Raw genomic sequence first — 12,012 nt, 5'->3', positions numbered from 1 at the left:
AATTTTTCTTAATTTCATTTTGGGTTCTTCATTTCTAGTGTATAGAAACATATTTGACCTTTGTATATCAATCTTGTATCTTGTGACCTTACTGAACTCATTCATTAGCTCTAATAGCTTTTTTTTGTGGATTCTTTGATTCTTTATGATTTTCTATATTCACAGTCCTGCCATCTGTGAATAGAGACAGTTCTACTTCCTCCTTTCTTATCTGGCTGCCTTTTATTTCCCCTTTTTTTTGTCTAATTGCCCTGGCTGTAAATTCTAGTACAGCATTGACTAGAAGTAGCAGAAGCAGATAGTTCCTTTTAATTCTAACTCTTCTTCTGAGGTGTGGTAGTACCTATAGAAAACTATAGCTTTTATGTGCTTTTCCTTCACATTTTATCTCACATCCCATCAGATAAAATATTTGAGCATACACAGCCAACATAATGCTTTTTCTAAATTGCAGTTATATGTTCTAATGGCTCTATGAAGTTTTGTTTATGTCATATTTTATGAGGAAATTCAAGCATTACTTTATGTGCCCTGCTGGGTGATCCAGGGAATTCTCTGGGATGGAGCACCCCTCTGTGGGACACTGGGTGACGTCACGATGGCATGGCTGACGCCCTGTGGAGGTATTCCTAGAGGAAACAGAGTGCTGTGCTGTCAGCGAGGAGGGACTGCAGAGCCACCCAGACTCTCTCACCTCAACTTGCTGGAGAAGGACATGTTCCATGGTAGCTCAGAGCAATGGACTTCAGAAAAAACATGCTCTTAATCTTAATCCATTCCTGTGGCTGTGAACCTATTGTAAATAGGACCTTTCAAAGATGTTATTTTTAGGTCAGCTGTGGCCAACTGAATCAGGGTGGGTCTTAATCCTATTTCTGGAGGGCCTAGAGAAGGCGACTGGGGAAAAATAACTGGAAGTCAACAGAACCTGGAAGAGAAGACGTCACCATGTGCTTTAACACGTGGCAGAGAAGCCAAGGAACCCCAGAGATGGTCAGCCGGCCAGAAGATACTGACCCCAGGAGGAAGCAAGGCTTCTAGTCTGGAAACCTTGAGCCAATAAATTCCTGATGTTAAGCCAACCTATTGGGTGGTTTAGCAGCCGAGAATCTAAGGCACCTGTCCTTCCTCAAACTTCTCATCCAGAAAATAGTAATAAGAATATCATCCACCTCAACAGGAAGTCTTGAGAATTGGAGGGCAAACAGCAAACATTCACACCTCAGCTGAGCTAGTGTGTATAGCTGGTGGCATGTTGTGAGATGGCCACAACGGAATCTCTGATCCCACAGGCTCATTTTGCAAAGTGACATTAACACACACACACACACCCCCATTGAGCAGCGGGGTCAATGCCACCTCATCTTGAATCTGGAAGGACCTGTGACTGCTGCAAAGGGGACACTTTGTGACGTGCCACAAGTAGCACACACTAGTTGGCTTAAACAGTGGACATTTGTTATTTCATGGTTCTGGAGGCTAGAAGCCCAAAATCAAGGGGTCAGCCCTCTGAGGTCCACAGGTAGCGTCCTGATGGTGACCTGCTAGTGATCTGTAACTCAAACTTGGTCACATGACTATCTGTCTCCCTCTGTCCTCTTGTCTCTCCCGCTCAGTATTTAAATTTCCTCTGCCTACTTTCTCTAAACCAAACTTTACAAATAAACTCACTACCTGCCCCCCTATGAGGGATGTGACTCCCGGGAGTGTAAATCTCCCTGGCGATGACTCCCAGGGATGAGCCTAGCCCTGGCATCGTGGGATTGAGAATGCCTTCTTGACCAAAAAGGGAATGAGAAACGTAACAAAGTAGGATGCATAGGTGATTCAGCGGTAGAATGCTTGCCTTCTATGCGGGAGACCTGGGTTCGATTCCCAGACCATGCACCCCCTCCCCCCCGAAAAAAGAGAAAGAAATGTAACAAAATAAGATTCAGTGGCTAAGAGATTTTAAATAGAGTCCAAAGATCATTTTGGAGGCTATTCTTAAGCAAACTTCATTAGGTATTGTAAATTGCCAAGGTAAGCCAAGCCCCAACCAACAGTATTACTGATAACCCTAAAGAAAACCCAGGGCTCTGTCTATAAAACTCTATAAAAGCTTTACTTATATTTATTTTTCAGAAAGTTGAAACATCCAGATTGTTCCTGCGCCAGATCAGCCCTGAAACCCAGGGTCACCATCAAGCAGTTGCATCCCTCAACCCTATAATGCCAACACCCGTTTCAAAATGTAAAAGTTAGAATATTCATTGCCCAAATATCCTGATGATATGGAGAATGATCAAATGAGAGGGAGATGTAACTGAGAAGCTAGGATTTAATTTAAGAATTATGACAACTGAATCATTATATATATATATATATATATATATATATATATATATATACATAATGTCTATAGATATTTCTTTTTAGTTTCTAGTATATTAGAACAGTCAGAAGGAAATACCTGAAATTGTGGAACTGTAACCTGTACCGTACTTCAAAATTTTGCTCTATAGCTACTTGTTAAGTTGTATTTTAAATGTATTAGTTTTCTGTATATATGTTATATTTCACAGTAAAAAAAAAATTTTTTTTTAAATAAATTTCCTCTGCCTTATAGGGACTCCTGCCATATTGGATTAAGGCTCACAGTGGCTCAGTGTGGCCTTATTGTATCTAATCATATAGAAGATAATAATCTTATCTTCTAAGGTCCTATTTACAAATGGGTTCACTCCCTTAGGACCAGGGGTTAGGACTTGAACATATCTTTGTGGCAGACGATGTGATTCAGTCCATATTAGAGAAGCCAATAGAGCTTCCTAGCCCTCTTGAGATGCTTGCTCTTGAGACCAGAAGCACTGACCCAAGGAGCCGCACAGAGGGGCCATGCGGTGGTCCTGGCTGACTGCCAGCCGCGCTGGGGTCCCAGATGACCCCAGACCAACCCCCAGACACTCGAGCATGGGCCCAAGGTGACTGCAGCCCCTTCCACCCACCACCTGAGGGACCCCCCAGTGAGACCACCCAACTGAGCCCATCAGCCCCGGGGACTGGGAGAGAAAGGATGTAATGATTTTACTTATTAAGCCACCAGGTGTTGGGGTGGTTCACAGAAAACCAGAAACTCATGGACTAGATATTGGAGTTTTGAAGATCGGGAAATATTGGAAGGAGGCTTAAGGACCAGAGTTTATCTTCCTGAGCTGAACCACTAATAAATACTTAGCAGGTGGGCAAATAACTGTGCCTCAGTTTCCTCATCTGTAAAAGCAAATAGTAGTTCCTACCTCACAGCTTGGTGGAGAGGATGAAAATGAGTAAATATGTATAAAGTGCCTAGAATGGTGCCAGTAGCATAGTAACTGTTCAATAACTGTTAGATCCTAATGGGGAGGGGTGGAGACGGTGGTGGTTGCAGCAGCTGCTTCACGAGGAATAAAAGATAACCCATTTTGAAATGGGTGAGATGTGCTGCACCCTGGAGGTCTAGGATGAACAAGGGGGTGAGTAGCTGGGTGGGTGGCTCACCATGGAGAAGGGGCATTTGGGGGGGCAGAAAGGGCTTGGCTTGTGTGCAGGAGTCTCAGCTCAGAGAAGAGGTGGTGCTCCAGCCTAGCCCCCAGGGGACCCCCTCCCACCCACCCACCCACCCACCCAACTCTCGGGGACCTACCAGCACTGGAATTGGGGGTCCACCCGTCCCAGCCTCGGGCATGAACTAGGGCAAGGACCTGCAGGGTAACCACTGCTCCAGCCAGGCTCTCACCCTGACCCCTTTCCCCCCAGCCCCAAATCAGAGGCTTGGGTGGCAGGTGGAGGCTGCTGTCAGGACCGCAGCTTGGTTAGAGCAGGAAGGGGGAGGGCCCCTGCCCCAGAGCACAGCTGGTCCCCAGGCCGGGCTGAGACGATTTCTGAGCCTGCAGGTAATTTACTATGTTTATTAAGTGGCTATTGTAGGTTAAATAACTAACACTGGCTTATTAAAAATACTTGGTGAAGATAATCACCCCAGCCGTCAGTTTGCTCCCGGCAGCCAGAAGCAAGTGATCCTGCTGGGAACATCTCTTAATAATGAATCTTGCGGGAGCAGCAGACAGTAAGTGACTTCGGGAATCTTGATCTCCGTTTTGTCTGGCAGTTTTATGCTCCATAAATACTCAGAGATTATTAAAAACATATTTATTTAAGACAAACAGCTCTCCTGCAGATACAAATCTAAACCGATAAGGTGCATAAGCCCACTTACAATAATCAATGATAGTATTTAAACACTCGAGTAGCTTTGCTTAAACTCAAGGCTCCAGGCTCCTGATTGGGGAACGCGGGCTGGGGGTCCAGCTGCCAGGGCACCTGGGGGATTAGAGAGGTCAGGCCAAGGCCAGAGATCACCTGAGGCTGGGGACACCTGGGGAACTGTCCACAGGTATGGTGAGACCCTCTTTCTTTGCCCCCCTCAAGTAATTTCATCTCCTGGGACTTAGTTTCCATCCCTGGGGTATGTGCCCTTCCAATATGACTTTATGAGTTCAGGATACTGAGAGCAGCTGGGAAAAGTAAAGGCCCCTTTACAGAATGGTTATAGAGATTAAAGGAGGGCGCAATAGTTAAGCTCCCTCCTACGTCTCCAGATTCCTCACGAAAGTGGGGTCCTGCTCTACCTCCCCCAAATTATTCCACCCTTTTGCCTTTGGACACAACCCTGTCCACATCCTCTCCTACCTACAACACCCCTGTGACTACCACCATGTGCCCTCACCCAGAGGATCCAGGCTTGTCCTCAAAATCCAGAGTCCGCACAAATGCTGCCTCTTCCAGGAAGCCTTCTTTGATCACCTCCCCTACCCCTGCCACTCACCCCACCCCCTGCCCCAGCTCCCTCTACTTTCGCCTCACAGCTCATTTTCCCACTTTGAAAGTGACTCTGCGAGCCTTTGATTTCTGCCTCTTTCTCTCTCCCCTGGTCTGGGGACCCCCACGAGCACATGGCTGCATTTGCTGTGCTCACCCATACATCTCCAGCCTCAAGCAAAGGGCAGATATTCAGTGTATACTAGCTCTGAGCATGGAAAAAAAGCAGCTCCATTCTGCAGAAACGTCCTGTCGCCTGCCCTGTGCCAAGCCAGTGAATATTCTGTTCTGTGCTGGCTCCAGCCTCTCTCTTGTGATAACTGTGACTTTGCAGGATGTGTTAAAATCTGTTCCAGAGAGCTGGACCTCTTTGCTCAGCATTTTCAAAACGGGTTTCGCTATCTACATAATCGTATTCTTATGTATAAATTTCAGCGTACGTTTATTAGATTCCTAAACAATCTTGCTGAAATTTTGATGGGAATTGCTTTTTTTTTTAATAAGTTGGACCTCAGGTGTGAAGGGTTGAGTTAACCCTACTCCTCAATTTAGAGCTAATTAGCATCCTAGGGCCCTGCGAGCCTCTTTTCCTTTTGGTTATTAATCATCATTCTCTTTTCCCCTTCCCCACTCCCCAGAGGCAACCATCCTGTGTTTACTGGGTATGCTTTCTTTTAAAAGGAGCATTTTTAATTTACATAAATAGTATTAGGCTATAAAACCCATGCTGTTTCTTTTTTCTTTTTCTTTTCTACCCTGCACTTTTTAAGATCTTTCCCTATTGTTAGGCGACCTTCTCCTCTGTTGTGACTGACAGCTGCAGAGTCCCCAGGGGTCACCTCTCACATTTTACCTGACCCCCCTCATTGCCTCCAAACCCCCATCCCATGAGGGACTCCTGCCCCTCTCGCACATCCCCTTGTGCACGTGTGTGTGTCTCCCCAGGATATGTACCCAGGAACAGTCGTGCTAGCTCATGGAGTGTGCATATGTAGAATTTGACTAAGGACACTTAGCATTCTCTCCTAGGGTTCTGCAGCCCCTGGTGACCCCCAGCTCCCAGCCGTGCCCATGCCCTCCCCCCACCCCCACCCCCACTTGGCTTTATCCAGTGTCCTTGCGATTTGCAAGCTTAGTGGGTGAAAGTGCTCTCTTGGCGTTTTCATTTGCATTTCTCTGCTTGGTAATGAGTTGAGCCCCTTAAGCTTCTGGGTCCCCTCTTCTGTAAGTCCCTGTTCGTGCCTTTGCCTTACAGGGCTCCTCTGTTGCTCTGGTTGGCGCACAGAAGTTTCTCATCTATTCTACCAATGCGCCTCTCAAGAGTTTCAGAAGTTGCAAATATTTTCTCCCGATCTCTGGGCTGAGTTTCTTTGGCGGCCTTCACTGGATAGAAATCCTGAATGCTGATGCCAATGATTCCTCGCTTTTTATTGATCTTATGCTCTGTGCTTTCGGAACACGACCCCTGATCATGGGGATGTGCAACTAGATTGCTGTGATGAACAAGCTTGGGGACAACTGGCATCTTTGCATTGCTAAGTGGTTGAAATCATGCCTAAAGGCCAGAGAAAGGAAAACAATTGTTTTCACTGAACTTACTGGCTGAATAGGTGGTGCTCCAGCTCGCACCCCCATTTAAGACCACAGACCCTGCCCTTCCCCTGCCCTGGGACAGCCCCGCCAAGGTGGGGAGAACATGACCTGTCCCCCAACACCCTCTCACACCTTGAAGGAGGCCAGGTGCCCCCAGGTGATGGGGACAGGGTGGGGGGCAAGCGAGCCAGCTCAGCTGTTAACAGGGGGATGGTTACTGTTTAAAAAGAATGAACACAAAGAGAAAAATAGAACCACAAGTTGAGTTCTCCATTGTGACCTAGGGATATACAGAAGCCTCTCTTTATATAAATTCCCTGAGCTGTACATTTTAAACGTGTGCATTTTATGTGTATATTATCTTGATACAATTTTTTTAAATTAATAATGAAGCCCCCTCACTCGCCCCCCCCCCCCCCGTCTTTCCCAGCAAGGGGTAAGTGAAAGGGAAGATAAGTCATCAAAGATTCTCAGGAAGAAGATAAAAGAAGAAGAAAGTCTTTGGGCCAAGAGCCAGGGATGGTCTGGGACCCCAGAGGGTCTAAAGCCTTGTCCCCCACCCAACCAGGAGCAGCTGACATTGGGGGTGGGGGAGAGGAGCCAGTCCCAGCACTGCCACTCCTGAACGATCTGATCTGGGAAAGGTACTTGACCTCTGGGACCCTCCATGCCCCCATCCACACAACAGGCCAGTGCCATCTCCGTATCAGATGGGCACACCGAAAGGCTCCTCCAAGGGGCATTCCCCTGCACAGGCCATGGCCCTCAGCCCTCCTTCAGCCTCCCGTGTCACCCATGTACCTGCCTGGCCTCGGGGTGGGAAGCAGCTGAGAGGGCCACCCTTCTTTCACAAGTAGCAGGAATCTGGATCTTTAGGTGACATCTCCCTATTTTTTAAGGTTGTCACATCGTCAACGTTGTTTAAAACACTGCATGGACCAAAACCTCACCTCTGGGCTTCCAGGCTGCTTGTTGAAATGTGTCCCCAGCAAGCCCACTTTGCAGGGGAGGCACAGAGAGGTTGGGCATCCAGGCCAAAGTGGCACAGCATGCAAGTTAGGCTGTGCAGTCTCTGGAACTGGAAGTCATTCATTCGTTCGTTCGTTCACTCAACAGATATTTATTGAGCACCTACTGTGTGCCAGGCCCTATATAAGAGCTGCTGGGGACACAGCAATACACATGATAGACAGAAAAACCTTTCTGCTCATGTATATGATATTTTGGGGGAAGCTGACAATAAGCAAAATAAGGGAGTTACAAAGTAGATCAGAAGATGAAGTACCACGGAAAAAGATAAAGCAGGGAAGGGGGATAGATGGGGAGGTGCTGGGGTAGAGCTACAATTTTAATAGGACTGCAAGACAGGCTTCCCTGAGAAGATGGCAATAGAGGCAAGATTAGGAGGCGGTGAAAGAAACAGTGCAGTGCAGGCTGCACTGGATGGCATGGTGGAGGAAGGGTCAGGGGGTGGCAGAGAGGGAGGGGGAGCGGGTGTCATCAGAGCTTCTTGGAACATGTGGGTGATGCAAACCCCGTGAAGCAGGGGCCCAGGGAGGGGCCATAGGGGCAAACCAAGAGGGTGATGTTGGGGGGCCAGGGGAAGGGGTGATGTGGTCCAGGTCTACAACCAGTGTGAAGCTGGGGTTGACCAGATGGGGTGGGAGGGGGAGAGAGAGTGGAAGTTGACAGCAAGCTTCAGGCGCCGGCGCTGGAAGGATGGAGTTGTGGGTGCCAGGAAGTGTGGGGAGGGTTTTGGGGAGAGGGAGCTCAGCTTTGGACACGTGATGGTGGAGATGTCAATTTGGTGTCGTCCAAATTGACACCAAATTTGGGACCATGGAGGCCGCAGTTGGAAGGCAGGTAGAGGTGCCTGTGTCAGTTCCCTGGGCCTCCTCCCGTCCCCTGGGTCAGCACCCAGGAGGGTGGTGTTCTAGTTTGCTAGCTGCCAGAATGCAGTATACCAGAAACAGAATGGCTTTTTAAAAGGGGAATTTAATAAGTTGCTAGTTTACAGTTCCAAGGCTGAGAAAATGTCCCAATTAAAACAAGTCTATAGAAATGTCCAATCTAAGGCATCCAGGGAAAGAGACCTTGGTTCAAGAAGGATGATGAAGTTCACGGTTTCTCTCTCAAGTGGAAGGACACATGGTGAACAGGGTCAGGGTTCCTCTCTCATCTGGAAGGGCACATGGCAAACACAGCGTCATCTGCTAGCTTCCTCTCCTGGCTTTTTGTTTCATGAAGCTCCCTGGGAGGCATTTTCCTTCTTCATCTCCAAAGGTTGCTGGCTGGTGGACTCTGCTTCTTGTGGCTATGTCATTCTTCTCTGCTCTCTCTGAATATCTTATTCTCCAAAGTGTTCCCTCTTTTATAGAACTCCAGAAACTAATCAAGATCCACCCAAATGGGTGGAGACACACCTCCCCTAATCCAGTTTAACAACCACTCTTGAATGGGCTACATCTCCAGGGAGATGATCTAATTACAGATTCAAACATACAGTATTGAATAGGGATTATTCTGCCTTTACGAAATGGGATTTAGATTAAAACATGGCTTTTCTGGGGGACATGCATCCTTTCACACCAGCACGGATGGTATCTGCTCTCTCGCCCCTGGAGACTGAGGTCTGGCTTGCCCTTCTCCCCCAGGCCAGCTAGCAGCATGTCTTTCAGGCTCAGAGCCCTGGGTTCAACCTCCTTCAGGGCCCGAACCCCCTACCCTGCTGTTGACCTTCTTGCTGAGGGACGCACAGATAATGAGGGCAGCTCTGGGATCCAGACCAGGAGCAGCACCTCTCCCCAGGCCCAGGGTGGCTAGACATAGTGAACAAAAACACAGGACACCCAAAGAAATCAGAATGTCAGACAAGGAACAGATCATTGAATGGGACATGTTCGTTCATCTTTTATCCGAAATTCAAACTTGAGTCCGAGTTCTGTAATTATCTGGCAATCCTATGCGCCTCTCCCCTGCCTCCCATCTTCTGTTCCTCATTCCTAAGTGGGGAAAGAGAGGGACGGTTTTGGGGATCCAGGGGGTGAAGGGGCTGGGGGAATGCTGAGGGGAAGAAGGAAGGCAAGGTTTATGGTCGGAGAGGAGTGGGGTGGAGTCCAGAGCTGAGGGTATGTGGAGAAGAAGCCACAAGTCCAGCCCTGCTATGGGTGAGTCTCATGCCAAGGGCTCTAGATGCATCTTCACGCCCTCACCACAGCCCTGGGAAGTGGCATTATTTTGGTCCTTTGAAGATAATGAAATGGACTCTTAGGGATTCACCAGGGGTTGCCCAGCTAGTGGGGGACAGAACCGAAACTGAGCACAGGGCAGCTGGCTCCCAAGACTGTGTCCATTTGGCATGACTAGCTCAGTCCTCTCACCCCAGAGTTGGAGATGAGTGGACACCCACTCCAGCAGACAGAACCCAGGTTCAGGGAATAGTAGCTGGTAGGAAAGGGTAGCCTAGGGGTCAGTCATTGGGTGTGGTGGAAGTGCCATTGGGTATGGGGAACAGGTAGTTGGGGCCTATGGGTGCCAACCCTAGAGAAGAGACAGTGAGAGGACCACTAAGGCCCAAACATGGCACCAGATCTCCATTTGTTACTTCTTGTAGGTCTCATCAACACTTCCAATGCCATCGTGTACCAAACTGAATTCAGCACAATCCCTGCCCCACCTCAGCCCTGACTTTCCTATTTTGTATAACCCACATGGTGAATTGTAGAAATGGCTCAATTTTCAACCCTCTCTCTATTCAGGCCCTTTGCAATGCTTTCTGCAGCTCCTCCCATCAAAATACAGTGTCTGTTTCTTTCCCCACACTTTCAACTAACAGAATGGGGTGAAAATGATGTTAGGCTAGTTCTGAGCCAAGGCTTGCATGTTTCCGGTCTTAATCCTGGAGCTCTGCAACCACCAAATAAAGAAGCCTGGGATGGCTCCCTGAAAGGTGAGCAATCACATATGATCACATGTGATTCTGGACCCAGCAAGAGCAGCCAAACCTGCCCAACTCAAGAATCATGAGCTAAATAAACAGTGGCTTTTTTTTTTCAAGTCATGCAGTTTTGGTGTGTTTCGTTACACAGCAAAGCTGACTGATGCAGCCTTCTACTTCTCTCTGTTTCTCTGAGGTTCAAAATTCTACTTCTCTCTGCACTCTGAGGTTCAAAATTTCAGATGCTGCTTTGGTTATCGGGTCCCACTGACTCCACCTCTGTGCTACCAGTCTTCTGCTTTCCACTCCCAGACCGGAATGTTTTAGGGCCCAGTCAATATCAACTAACTGGTACTGAGCTAACTGCAGTGAAAAGCCCTGCTCTGTCTATAGTGCTGCCCTCCTAGTGCTCCTCATGCTTCTCCACACCATCGCACTAGCCCTTGAATACCTTGAGATTGAACATTTGTCACAGTCATCTCGGCTTCCCCAAGAGCAAGCTTGGGGCCTGCCAGGTATGGCTTTAAGGAATGTCTGTTACAGAAGCAAATGCAAAGGTGCTGCTCTCATGGTTAAGAAGAGGAGGGCCCAGATTCAAATCCTGGATCTTTGTTTAAAAATGGCCTGACCTAGGCAGGTATTAAATCCCAATGCCTTGGTTTCTGCTGAGGATTGAATCATGGTCCCCACAAAACCATGGTCAGTCCCTAACCCCTGGTCCTGTGGGCATGAGCCCATTTGTAAATAGGGCCTCTGAAGATTGTATTATTAGTTAACGTGTGGATCCATTTGTCAATAGGCTCTTCAAAGATCCTTTCTAGATAAGGGCAAACTAAATCAGGGTGGGCCTGAGTCTGTATAATTGGAGGCCTTATAAGGAGAGGAAATCCAGACATTGTCACTCAGAAGATACCAGAAGTCAGTGGAAACCAGAAGAATAGAGGCAAAGAGAGAGATTTCCGTGTGACATCCCCAGAACGCTGCTGACCCCAGGAGAAAGCACAGCCTTGCCAACACCTTTATATCAGAATTCTGATATAAATTCAACACCATGAGCCAATTAAATTTCTGTTGTTTCACCAGCCTTTTGTATGGTTTTGTTGTAGCAGCTCTGGCAAACTAAGACAGTGTGCATTGTCCATGGTACACTGGAGAGGAAAATGGTCCCTTCATCAGAGGGTGGTTTGTAAGGATTTAAATGAGTGAAGAGACAAACCGGTGCCTGGCAAAAGCATATTAATGTTGAATAAATAGCTGAGTGGACGGTAATGGCAAGGTCCTTGTCCAGGGTCACTCAGCCAGTGACAGGGGTCTATGGCTCTTCTTCCTTCCTATCCTTTCCCAGCCCTTACTCTGAAATCCAGGCAAGCAAGCTGGTCCTAGTCAGGTCTCCGCACCCTGGGCTGCTCTCCCTGGAAATCAGCCCCTGGCTTCCTCCTCGCCCTCCCCTGGATCTACCCCCACCCCAGCCTCCACAATTTGCCAGTTCCCCCTCTGACATCCTTTCCTCCCCTCCCATTCTCACCTCCTCCCAGGAAATGTCAATGCAACAACATTGATAAATATTTATAAAGGCAGCCGAGGAGATAGCGTGCAAGCAAGCCAAATAAATAAACACATTTTAAAACACTGCTTGACAGCTA

At 47.9% G+C, this 12,012-nt stretch overlaps 1 non-coding gene across 1 annotated transcript; it reads left to right on the top strand.

Moving 5' to 3' along the window:
• Positions 1–1,816: 1,816 nt before the first annotated feature.
• Positions 1,817–1,887, top strand: TRNAR-UCU (transfer RNA arginine (anticodon UCU)). Its single transcript has one exon. It is a non-coding gene; the product is annotated as a tRNA-Arg (tRNA).
• Positions 1,888–12,012: the final 10,125 nt, after the last annotated feature.

This window comes from Tamandua tetradactyla, chromosome 9 (assembly GCF_023851605.1).
Source record: "Tamandua tetradactyla isolate mTamTet1 chromosome 9, mTamTet1.pri, whole genome shotgun sequence".
Taxonomy (NCBI): Eukaryota; Metazoa; Chordata; class Mammalia; order Pilosa; family Myrmecophagidae; genus Tamandua; species Tamandua tetradactyla.
The sequence above is the reverse complement of the archived record's forward strand: the minus strand, read 5'-3'. Positions and strand labels throughout refer to the sequence as shown.